This window comes from Manacus vitellinus, unplaced genomic scaffold (genome assembly GCF_001715985.3).
Source record: "Manacus vitellinus isolate BGI_N305 unplaced genomic scaffold, ASM171598v3 scaffold_11_pilon, whole genome shotgun sequence".
NCBI lineage: Eukaryota > Metazoa > Chordata > Aves > Passeriformes > Pipridae > Manacus > Manacus vitellinus.
Window position 1 is genome coordinate 13,807,712 of NW_021938895.1, and position 13,201 is coordinate 13,820,912.

A 13,201-nucleotide genomic window follows, 5' to 3' on the forward strand; every position below is an offset into this window, starting at 1 on the left:
TTTATTTTCAGTCCTAAATAATAGCAACTTGCCAACAGCATGGACTTGATTTAAAACTACCAATGACAGTCTAAGTCTCCCTAAAAAAGGGTTAACCATAGGCTGCGCATTAACGTATCTGCTTAAAAAAATAAGTCTTTAAATCATTTTATGTTTAAGAGAATTTCTTTTCACCCTTTCCCCTTTAATAAAAAAAAAAGAAAAAGTGAGACCATCTTAGCTGTAAGAGCAAGTTTATTCAGGTGGTATGAATCAGACAGGGCTCACTGATGCAAACTATAGCCTCAGAAAGCACAGCAGGCTCTGAGCCTCACAGGGTTGCCCCACGAAAAGAAGCATAACAAAAACCAGAGAAGAACAGACCTGCGGTAATCTCCTTGCCCTGGCTAGAAAACAGGGGTGAAGGAAAGCTGCCCTCTCATTATGGTTTTGGTCTCAAGGTTAGAATTAGACCCTTAGGGTAAGCAGCTGTCAATTAGAGATAACTCCAACCAATGCTGTCTGAAATCTTGGACTTATCTCCTAGCAACTTCCCTTCTTTCAGGACAGCAACCCTCAGCTCTGCCTTCAGCTCAAGAGTCATCCTGAAGACAGTGAAATAACCTTTTCAATTTGGGCAGATGCATAAAAAATCCAGCTTCCAGAGCCTGCATGAAGCTCCCGTGACATTTGACTGAAGCCAGATTTTAAACTAGGTTGATTATATATTTGCTTTGTTTTCTGTGTTGCAGATGTTGAGGTGATTTTGCTGAAAGAATGTTCTCAGATAATGCTTACAAATTCAGTGGGTTTTAGGCACATGGTGGTTTGCTGAGAGAGACACAGGGTTATCGTGTTCATGCATCTGCTGGTGCATCTCTCCTTCCCACTGCCTTTTACACCAGGAGAAATTTGCCAAGAGTGGTGAATGAGGAGTGGCCATGGTTACAGCAGCAGCTCTGGAGTCCTCTCTGGCATGGCAGGGTGTGCAGAGCAACAACAAGTATAAATCCTATTAAGAAGACCAAGAGGTTATGCATAATTTTTGCAGGGATCATGACTGAATTTGAGGAGGAAATTTAAAAGATTCCACAAGGCACCTCTACCTCTATTTTCAAGGTTTGCCATTCATTAGATTTTATTTTAGATCCACAGCATTCCTTTTTCTAACCAGGCAAAGGGTCTAAAAGGAGACAGGGAGAAGGGGATCAGGGAGAGGAGGAGCAGGGAAACAGAAAAGGAGTGCTCACAGAAAAATAAGGGGGGGACACACACACAACAAGGACGAAGCTCATCTTTGATTCAGTTGAGGTCTGTATTCACAAAGAGATCACTCAGAAATTTTGTACAAATGGCAGGAGCAGAATGTGAGCGCAATGAGGGGCCTAATGCAGGCACTTGTCCTGTAATCAAAGATTCAGCTCAACATGAGTCCTTTGTGAGACAACAGCATCATTCTCCACCCGGGCTAACCCCTGAATGCAGAGCAGCTCTCTCAAGCAAGGCAGGCAGGATGAGCTTCGCATTTCTTTGTCCTCTTTGGAAAATATGATCTTTTTTTTTCCTGTTCCTCATTTGCCTCTCTTCTAAAGAAAACATTTTTTGATATGCCTGTAGTGAGCCAGAGGATGTTTGCGTGAGTGGAAGCGCTCTCAGGGTGAGGAGAGAAGCAGATGGGCTGACATGGTGGAGCGAGGGCAGCTCCAGCCTGCGTTTGGGGAGAGTGTGCAGAAAAATGGCTGACATCTCCCTGCTGGCGAATGCATGATGGGCGTCCTCCTCTGCGTAAGCACAATTCCCCCTTCCTCAGACTTTAGCAGCCCTACATAGATGAAACGTACAGGGATTCCTTTTTTTCCTTCTTAAAGGCATTGGGCAGTAGAATTTCTCAATCTTTTAAAACATTTTTATTAAAAAAAATGTTTTACAATTTTGTTAAAATGAAACAAAGAATTTCAGTTTGGGTAAATAGACTTTTTCAGTTGGGTTGCATTAGAAATCCCTTTTTGAGTTGCAAACAGTGTTTCTTTAGATATATTTTTAATGCCACTGTAGAAAATTTTGTTTAGAAAATATAAAGTAATATTTATCTGGTTCCTGATATTTTTACTCAGTCTGAATATTACCTGATGTGGTGGGTGTAATCTATTTTTTTTTCAGAATTTGGCTCTTGAAAACGGGAAACAAGATGTAGAAAGTGAGTAAGATTTACAATCCTTAAAGCTTTACACAGAAACAATACAAAGAAACACAATTAAAGAATTGCCACTCAGAAAGTGAATACAAAACTAAGCATCCCAGTTGAATATTTTGTCATTCTGGGGTTACAGCCATATGCAGCAACGTAAACCAACACGCCATTGTGGCAGGGACACAGGTCCCAAATTCTTAGGAATCCCATTAATTCTTTGCTTTCTTGAATTGTTAAGTGCTTATCTCTATAGAGAACTGACTGCTACCTCTAGCATTGCTAAAGTTGTTTGTTCAAAAGGCTACTCAGCGATGGGTCAAGCCTACATTCCTCATTGATATCAGAGGGAGTCTTAGAAGCAAAAAGCAGAGTGTTTAAATTTCAGATAGACTTATTTTAGACACAAATATTGTATGAAATAATCAGAAATGCCAATATTACTATTTTAGCATACAATGTAAAGTTTAAAATATTTCTGAACACCTAGTGACGAAGTAAAAACGGAAAACATAGTTTCAAATAATAGACTTCTTGGTATAAAATTAAATGTAAAAGATAGAAAATATTACTGGTAAGGTAATACTATTGTTAATTTAACTGAAAATATGTTTGCAATATCTGTTTGATACATAGCATCATCTTTTTTCTTGATTCTCCAAGGCATTGTTGCGATTCACCTGAGCTCTGTATGTGTGTGAGTGTGTGTGTGTGTATATTTGTCTGGGCATGTATCCCTCAGGTATCGTGCAGCTGAAGATTTTGGAAACCTAAATTCTGTGTTTTTCTGTCTGGTTGTGTATGCAATTGAATTCACCTACATTTTCATATCCCATATATCCAAAACACAGTGAAAGTCTAGTTGCACAGTTATAATGTAAGGTTTTATCGGATTATTATTTAATATATTTATTTTATACTTGTGAAAAATGGGCAAATATAAATCCCCAACAGATTCTTTTGTCTTTTTTTTTCATATGGCATATGTGTGTTTTCAATTTTCTATTATAAATTTGTGACATTATATAGGATTGCAAAAAGTTTTGCATTTTCAAACTAGGCCTGGCTTCAATTCTGGGCATGATGTAATCACTACCATACCCCTTCTTGGGGAATCAAACGAGCAAGAGCCCTGCAGCTCTGTGGCCCTGCCAGGCTGCCCTGGGATCCGCTCTCAGAGCTCCCAGTGTGATTCAGCACTCTGCTCCTATTCAGGGACAGAATAAGAATGTGCTTAAGTGCTTTGTGCTTTGAAAACATGCTTAAATGCTTTGTTGAATTGAGAACTAATTAAATGACTGAAAGTTCAAACTTAATATCTCAGTGTAAGGAATGTGTGAATTTTCCCACAGGAAAGAATAGCATGCTCTGAAAATATGGCTAAAAAAATTTTGGTTTCTTCCTTGGGTTTGGTTTGTTCTGTTGTATTTGTTGGTGGTTTTTTTTTCCCCCTTTCATTAGGAAATAGAGTATAGGGCTTTTCCTTCAAAATAATTTAAAATATTCTTTAAAACATGAGCAAGAAAAATTGTAAGCAAAATAAAAATTTGTATTTTTGCTGAATTAACTTTGTAGTTTAAGCTAGGTTTTATTTCTGAAATCTAGAAAATGCTACTTTGGTTTTTTTTTAAATTTCTCTTTTCACAAATGTTAATTTTTAGTTGGTTTTGTGTTTTTATTTTTTTTCCCTAAGTGCCTCACAGAAGGTTGGCGAAGTTCCAGAATAACAGCTGGAAGTGAGAAGGAATGAAAAAGTATATCACAGAAATTCAAATGAGAAATACGATATACATTTTTAATGGGTATGGTTATCATTCATTTGAACAAATTATAAATGAGGGATTGTTTTTTAGATTGCCAGATGTCTTCAGCTCAGCGCTGGATGCCTTTCCAATAGACAAATACAAGCGATTAACTTCACAGAATGTCTGTGAGTTGAAATTCAGACAAAGATAAAATGATACATTCTGGCCTTCAGAACTCAAAGCATTGGAGATGGGGACCCTGGACATAAGCTTGTTTCCAGTATGTGTGAAAAAGGTACTTCATTTCATGTCCTGAAGAATGACAATTTTTTTTTAACGTGGGTTTTTTTTTTCTCTCTGTTGGCTATGTTCAAGAAACCATATACATAACATCAGAAAGGGTGACTTAAGATCAGATCTATTGACATAATTAACTTATTTGCAAACAGTTTAATGTATTTTTGTCTGAGCCTGCCTTCTTGCACACACCAAAACTACCCTTATTCAACTCCTTGTGAATTAGGGTGTACAGCAAATAAAGGAACAATCATCTAGTCCAAACATATTTGCATTCTTAATATGGTGCACACATTCAGGCAAGCGGCAATTTGCATGAGGACCATGAGCCAAATTCAGTTCTGACAGTAGTAGGCATAACTTTATTCAAACCAGACAAGCAGCAGGCGTTTACAAGGGGCAAGAATAGGTGCTCTGTGTTTGCTGCATGTCCATGCTCCAGCATAATGTATTGCTGTTGCTCAAAACTTCACATTTTTCTTAGACCAGAGGTTATCAAAACCAAGTGCAAGTTTCATCTACAAGTTTGGATATGTATGCAGTAGCTGGCAAGATATATGTCTTGCTTTTACACCTAGATTTCAGTGTTAATAATAATCATACTTTAAAAATTATTCTTTTTGCAGGCTTTCATAACTGGAATTAGATGAGAAGAATTATGCCAGGCTGCCTCTGGTCACCCTCAAAGCATCCTTGTAAATTCAGTCACAAGCATAAGCAGCTTCATTCTGTCCAAAGAATTAGCATTTTTTTAAGTGCTCATTTTCCAAGTATTCTTACTAATACTTTAATGGCTGTTGTATACCCCAGTGCTGTGGAGCTGACTGATGTGTCTTGCTGTGTTTCAGCGAATGTTGTGAGGAATCTACAGCAATTAGCTGCTCATGCCTCTGCTTTCCTGTTTTGTGCCTTCCCTTTCATGTATCAGATGTTTGTAAGTTTTCCATTAGACATTTCCTGCTTCTAATAGATGTTTGTGAGGCTTTTGCTTTGAGCTATCAGGGCTCCAATTTGTGCTGAGATGTTTGGTTTTGTTTTAGGGCTGAGAGGTCTTTGTACTCCTTTCTTCCTAGAAAACATTATAATCTGGAAAAAATAAATAAACTGTACTTTACAAAAAGTGAATATGACTCCTTCATCTAAATGGCATGGTTTGCACATGTGTCTTTTGTCAGCAGATCACTCCTAAAATAAAAGCACTTAAACTGCAGTTTCTGCCAACTTATCAGACACCAAATGGTGACAACATATATGTATTGTAGTTCCTAAAGGCAGCTTTGTACTCCAGTGTTTTCATCTTCTTTACCCTGCTTTTTTTTTCTCTTTTTAATTTGAAACGGTGACTGATTTCTTTTTCTTTTTCCACCAGCTTGATGTGCTGTACACTACAAGTAAGTAGCTTTAGCTGCTTTTGAAAGAAGAAAATACTTAAAAAGTGTTTCGAATGAGTGTTGCCCAATGTGAAGTGGCTGTCAAAATTAACAGGAAAAGCATAATTGATTCCCTAGCAGTCATACACGAAAACTAGCTTAAATTTTACAAAACCACTTCTGACGTGTTTAAATGCTTAAATAAATGTGGTGCTGATCTTTTAATCCCCTTTTCCATGTTTTAACAGTGGAGCAGTGTACCCAGGCACCAAGGCAGCCCCAGCCTCTCGGAGGGTGTTTTTGCAGCCAGACACTATCTACCATCCCTCCATTCACATGGTACCAAGGTTTCTGGATATGTATTTTTCTTATCGAGTCACCAAACCAATGCAGCATCAAAGGAAGCTGTCAATTCACAGCACGTCACCCACGCTTTGAACTTAGGAACTAGTCAAACCTTTTGGAGTTTTATTTATTAAGGTCAAAACTGGGTTTGAATTGTCAATGAGGGCAGGAGAGTGGTGAGGGGAGCAAAGGATGGCTGCTGACTCAAGAAACCTGCTGGGACTTTGTGGCCCACTGCTAGGCAACAGCCCATCCCCACCACAGCAAACATACGACCACAAAATGAATGACCTCATCTACAAATCAGCTATTTGATATGCAGATCGGACTGCTGGCCTCTGCCATAACACAGCACTGCACGGACAGCAGGTGCAGTAGGAACAAGTACATGGCCTCTTCATGTTTTAAAAGGTAGGGCTAGCTTGTGCTCACCCACTCCCTCTGGCCCTTTGCAATTCCTGAAGCTCTATTGCCTTCATTTTTTATTTAGACCCTCCATTTAAAGAAAACATGGCGATTCCTTTCTGCTCCCCTCCGTGCCCAGCCTCAGGCCTAGAGAGGAAGGGGCAGGGCTAAGAAACTGCACCAGCAGCCTTTATGATTCCTCAAGCATTTGAACACACAACCTGAAAAATCAAAGGGCATTTTAGGAAGGAATTGTGATTTCTGAGGTTTTTGCCTTCTCAGATGTCATATCCTTGCAAATTACTATCAAAGTGTGGGGTCTTGTTGTTTCTTTTTCAAAATGGAGACGCTCTTTGTGCAGATAGTGCGTGTGGAAGACGACATTTCTCCCTGTGCGTGCATACTCTCCTTTAATTGCATGGAGAGTGCTGTTTGCATCCTACAGTAAGTGAACTACAAGCAATTTTGAGGACAGACTCACAAAAAAATAAACACACCATTTTGAAACAGAATTAAAGTATCTTTTGGCTATATGTTAAAAAGAATAAAGAGCTGCTGCTACTCTGGACTATGAAACAGCACTGAGCCTCTTAGTGGGCCTCAAAGAGCAATAAAACACAGTGTAATATAATTTGTATTGTCTGTGGTTGCAGGTTATGTCCTGAAAGCTGTAAACTATTACAGCTTTATAGCTATGCTGCTGGTATTAACTAAATGAAAGGACGATTTGTTCTAAAACTGTAGTTTGTATGATAGCGAATCTTAAATTCATCAGGACCAATTGATGAAAGAGGAGATAAAAATACTGCGGAGCCAATAGAGACAAAGCCCTAATGCAAACAAAACAAAAGTTTGGTGTGGTGCCTGACCCCTTCAAGCTTCTGCCTCATACTTCTGGGGGGCAGAATTGATCATCCCTGAGACTACAAGGTATATTCAGCTAACAGGGCTGAAGGAAGCCTTGGGCTGCTTATTACAGGAAGCTATGAAAAAATAGATATTTACATTATTGTGTCTAGATCATTCTGGCACTCTAAAGAAAGATTCTGAATTTGCTGGACCATAAGAGCTCCTTCTTTTTACTCCCTTAAAAGAGTTTTTGTTGAAAAATGCACCTTCGAGTGGTAAAGACAGTGATTTAAGGAGCCAATCTTACAACACCGTGTCTTTCGCCTGAAGGCTGTGAAAATGTTTAGGTTTTTGTCTGAAACCCCGGAATTTCCTGTTAAAGAGAAATTGTTTTTTTCTGCTTGTACCCAGTTGCAATGCTTTAGCTTGATTCAGGCTTGAATTTAAACATAGATGAAACGTATGTCATTATACTTGCTCAAGCCCCAAATTATTTGTTAGATAATTCTGCAGCTGGTTCCTTGTAACTCTCAGCTTCTACATAAGCCATTAGCTGCTGGTAAAGAGGATAGGGTCTGACTGGTCACAGACTCTTTGTCACTATGAACTTCTGTTAGGCTTATGAGGGACAAACACTTTTAAGTTTAGTTCAGAATACATATCAAGTTAGAGCACTCAAATATTTGCTTAAAACTGACTAATCTGCAAGTTGTTTTTTACTAAAAACTCACAGGAATGGTCACAGTGAATGAATGCTAATAGGAAGGATGCAAAAGGAAATGAGACTGGACACTGAAAAGGAATGATGATGACACAATTGCCCCATTTTCTTTCAAACAGGTTTTGCTGCTAGAGTACGTTTGGATGTCTGACTTTCAAACCAATGCCTCAAGGTCCCCAAAGTGTTGTCTTCAGGGCCTGGTTCAGTACAGAGCCATAGTGCTACCAGTCTCCACATTTGTCCCCTGCCTGACAGAGAGCAAAGCCAGCAATTCAAAACAGTATGTGGTTTGATATCAGGGAGTTTGAACAGGTTCTTTATGATTGAGCAGGCCCAAAAGAGGACATAGACCTGCCCTCCTGATGTAGTGCAGGTGAGCAGCAGGCAATGGAAGGGGGGAGGGGGACTGTCCTCTCTCCTGTTGCAGCTCTGCAGTACTGGCACAGTTCTGTGAGATTATGGTGGTGCACCTGCCTTCTGTTTCTCTGAGGACAACCCATGTAGCTTACCTGGGAGAGTGTGGGCCATTGTAGGCATTCTCAGTGCCTCTTATCCAGGAGGCTGATGCACATTTTGTTACTCAGGGAGACATATCTGGGAAAATTGACTGGCAAAGTCTGTTTTCTCAAAGTGGGGTCCCAAAAAAGTCCTCAAATCTGTAAACTTCCATGTACTTTAAAGTTCTTAAACAATCTCTGTTGCAACTTCTCAGATATTTGGCTAGATGGTTACTTGAATGTATTTTATGTTTTGAAAGTATTTGCTGTTGAGAGCATTAACCTCCATGCTCTGTTGGTGACCATACGGCAGTGCAGGGCTGGGTAGCTGAGGAGCCCCTCCAGGACTCCAGCATGTGCTGACACCTCTGAAGTCTTAGGGTATATCCCAGGCACCTTTCACTCCCAGCTATGGCTCAGCTTACTAATAGCTGCTCCACAGAGAGCATCCTATGTCTGGCACAGGTGCAAAGATATCACAGAAGCGTGGAAGAGTTTGGGTTGGAATGGACCTTAAAGATCATTTCGTTCCAACCCCCTGCCATGAGGAGGGACACCTTACACTAGACCAGTTTGCTCAAAGCCCCATCCAATCTGGCCTTGAACATTTCCAGGGATAGGAGGATATCATTAATTCCTATATTTGTAAGGACATACCATAAGACAGGAAGACTTCCAACTGAAGGCAATTTGTTCTGAGTGATAAACATTAGAAAACTTTTGACTGCTGTAAACACAGGACTTTCTTGTTGTGGTATTAATAGCAAAGAAATGTCAAGAAGCCAGAGTGGGTGACAGAGAGCACAGTCTTGGTGAGACCTGGATGTGACCATCCATTCAGTCCTGGGGCTGGCAGGGCTCGATGGTACATCTGCAGGCTTTCCCACTACCCAGTGCCAGAGAACGATCTAAAGCCTTTTCACATAATATTTGAATGAGGTTTTAAATAAAGATGCCAATAGTGTGTACAGATCACAAAAGGCAAAGCTGCTGGTATGCAAGCAATTTGGGATGAGCACTGGATGTTTGGATGGACTGCTCGGGTGATAGCTAGCAACTGAAGAGTGATTTCTGAGCCAGCTTAGTGACATCTGTTCAAATTTCTTGCGGAGTGCAGGCTTCCCTCCCCTGTGACAAGGCCAGGCACATTCCTTCTGTCCTGCCTGACAGCACAGAAGTGGTGGTGGCTGCTGCTGTCCCTGACCCGGGGCCCCACAGGGGCAGAGTCTACTGGTGTGAAGCTGCTGCTGGGACAATGTGAAAGGGTGAGATTATTCTGATATGCAAACAGGGAGCCCGCCTTGAAGTCAGGGAGAAGAACAAGGGTGCTAGTGGAAGGAGGACAACAGATCCCAGTGTTAAGACTGCTCTTGCTGAATTCATCCCACTAAAGAACAAAGCAAGGAGAGCCTTGCAAGAATTTGATCCTCCAAGAAAGGCTGCTACAGTGTTAACCCCTTCATGGTGAGACATTTGGGATGTAACCTAACTGGAATGTCACTGGAAGTGGCAGATTGCTACACTCTACAGGTGAACAATGCCACAGGCTCTGGAAAGGGATCACTGGCTCTAACATATTGCACCTGATTTTTTTGAGGGGAGGTGTTAAAGAAAAATTGGCAGTCCTGTGGTGTTGAAAGAGTTATTACAAACCAGAGGATAAAATGTCAATGATGCCTGATGCAGAGAAATGTGCAGCATTAGCAGATATGTGCTGCTGATCTAGTAGCTGCTAGCCCTCTCTGTTTCACTATGTGATATTTCTGGGTTTCAGTAACCAGCCCCATAGGAGGTCTTCCTTGATACTTTTAATCAAATAGTGGCATTTGGCTCCTGGCCAAGGAAAGGAAGCAAGCAGAGCTACTGGCCTTCAGGAAGGGTTTGGGTAGGGATTGCATCAGAGCTGGCAAGCGCGCAAAGACAGCGCACAGGCTCCACCTGCACTGTACTGGTAGGATGTGTTAGCCTTTTTGTGCCAAGGCAGCCCTTCCACACATTTTCTAATCCCACTAGAGGAGATAGATTGCATTCAGGAAAGACATAATTTCCATATCCTTTGAATGTGAATGTGTGAGGCCAAGTACCATGTCTTCTGCTGTGCCTATAGGTCTCCATTCAGAAAAACAGCAGCGTTTCACGGTTCCTCTGTGCTCACCCTCCCCTGGCTGCTCTCCCCACCTGCAGATACTCTGCTGACAGTTCCATCCTTTCTAGCCAATACACTCGGGACACTGCAGCCGCGGTCCTAGCTTGTTTCTGCAGTCCCAGGATCAGTGGCAGCCCAGCTCTGCACAACTCACAGCCAAAATTTTTGGTGGTGCAGTTGTACTGAATTTTGCCAGTGGAGTGTGACTTTGAGATTAGAAATTACTGGACTGTAAATGCCTTGCACCATCGTCTGCACTCATCCACCGTGATATTCCTGCTGCTTGTGTCATCCCTGTTTCTAATTCTGAACTAGAAAGGTCACTCCAAGGCTCCATCTGTGCTGGATGTGATTTGCTGCTATTGCAATAGTTTTTGCAAGTACATAGCACTGACACCCCATGCCGGTAAACGTCGAACATCTAAATTTACACCGGAGGTTTTGCCAATCACCCCCCGATAAACAGGGAGTTTTGTGTGTGTGTGTGTGTGTGTGTGTGTGTGTGTGTGCTTCTCTTTCACTTCATTCTCACACACAAAACTTTCAAGAATAAACTAAATTTAAGCTGTAGCTGAATAATTGTAGACAGCAATACAAAAATTTGCTCCTAGGCTTGAAAGTACTTGAATTTATTTTTGTGATGCTCCCTCTGCAGATTATATTGCCCTTTTTTCTCTTTTTTTTCCCCTTCCCCCAGGAAGACCCATATCGTAACAGCTTAACAGAGGAAATTCATTCTGCCTCTGCTTTCCTGCTTGGTGTATATTTAAATAATTGCTACATTATAAAAAGCTAAATTGCATTCCCACCAGTTGTCCCTCAGACCAAACCTTCAAGGATATGCTAAACAATAATGACTGCAACAACAGTAAACTCAAAAGGCCTTGAGATCCCTTCAAAGATAAGATGTCTTGCTGTTTCCCTTCCATACTCGGGTACTTTCATGCAGATTAGCAAACAGCATGCATACAGCCCGCATAGGCAGAGCAATGCTTGGAGTGGGGTGAGTTTGGCCCTCTGGGAATCTAGGAAAGAAAAATGTAAAAATCGAAAGATAATGCTCCAGTGCTGAGCCAGGGTAACTCAGCTGGGGCCAGGAGTGCTGAGCGGGATACGCTGCGTCGCCCATGACCTGGCAGCCATTAGCGTTTCACATATTCCCCCCTCGGCCACAAATCACCAGACAGCTGCTCTTCTCCACATGTCACCTTGTGTCCTGCACAGCTCTGACCTATGACTTTCCCACGGCTGGTGGCTCTGGTCCGGGATTGTCCAGTGTGTGGGCAGGAAGAGAGGCAGAACGCGGGGTACAGGCATAGGAGGCAGGCGGGGGGGCAGGTAGCAGGGCAGGCAGAGGGGGCAGGCAGCACAGGCAGTGGGGCAGGCAGCAGGGGCTGCAGGGTAGGAAAGGGGGCTGACAGGGGGCCAGGGAGCGGGGCCGGGGAGAGCGGACAGGCAGAGGGGGAAGGTAGGGGGTTCAGGCAGCAGGGTACAGGCAGAGGAGTAGGCAGTGAGACAGGCAGTGGCCCCTCGCTGGCTGACGGCAGATGGGGAGGGCAGGAGCCGGGATTAGCAAGGTCCTCCTCACCTCCCCACCCCTTCCCCGGCCCCAGCTGGCTGTTTAAAAAGAAAGCCATAAACCCATTAGTACAAAGACAAATGAATCTCATACCCTGAGGCATTCCTTCATTCAGAACTGGCCTTAACCACTTTTCCAACCTCCCTCTCTTAAAACCCACTGTGTTTTGGGTTTTCTTCTACAATAGCAGAGTTCGGCAAAATGCTTGACAATACACCCAGTTAGGAGGTTTTTAGTAAAATGTTATAACCTCACTTTCTATATGTGCAGGTATATATATATTCATATATGCACGTGTATAAATCCCTGCCAGCATGTATATGTCCAAATATATGCTCAGATATGTCTTCCACATTATTTATATAGATACTTTTTTTTTTAATTCAATGTAAATTAGGTATATATAGTGTCGATTAACATTGGAAACTGGATGTATGCTATAGCTAAATTTAACATAATATGATTTTATGTGTCCTTTACATTAATGCTAAACACATGTGAGCCTGTGGATCTGCAGCCAATGTGAATTATTTCCCTTTGCAGCTATATGGGATGTAGAAAATGATGTGGCAATACTGTAGTAACTATAGGGGACTTACCACAGCAGAATGGTGGGAAGTGCTCAGAGGAAATGACAAGTGAAAATATAAATAAGGTTTTATGGAGGTTTTTGTTTGTTTATGTGTTTGTTTGTTTTCCAATAAAAGAAACTGCCCTAGATAGAGACAGTACAGAGGAAACTACTCTGTAAATTATATAAATAGTAATCCATTTAAAAGATGCAAATAAAGTTTTTTTTTTTAAAATGAATCCAGCTAAATTAAATATGGCTGAATAATACTTCAGATCTTCTGGAACTGTGCATAATTAAATGTGTAACTGAACTGCTAAGATAAATGCTAAGGGACACTGCTTAAGTCTCTTGCTTTTTAACTTTCTGTCATGATCAACTACTTCCTATTCAGCTGTAATTTGCAATTTCCTGCCGTTGATTATATACATATATGTATATAATCGTGTTAACTAGCCCATAGTTTAAAAATGTGTATTTAAACTGAGTGGAAGAGTTAAGCATCCTTT

The 13,201-nt window shown here is 41.4% G+C and overlaps 1 long non-coding RNA gene across 1 annotated transcript; it reads left to right on the plus strand.

Moving 5' to 3' along the window:
- The first annotated feature begins 1,484 nt into the window (after nt 1-1,484).
- Nucleotides 1,485-5,329, plus strand: LOC108644352. Its single transcript, XR_001923219.2, has 4 exons — nt 1,485-1,764; nt 2,140-2,176; nt 4,021-4,207; nt 4,836-5,329. It is a non-coding gene; the product is annotated as an uncharacterized LOC108644352 (long non-coding RNA).
- Nucleotides 5,330-13,201: the final 7,872 nt, after the last annotated feature.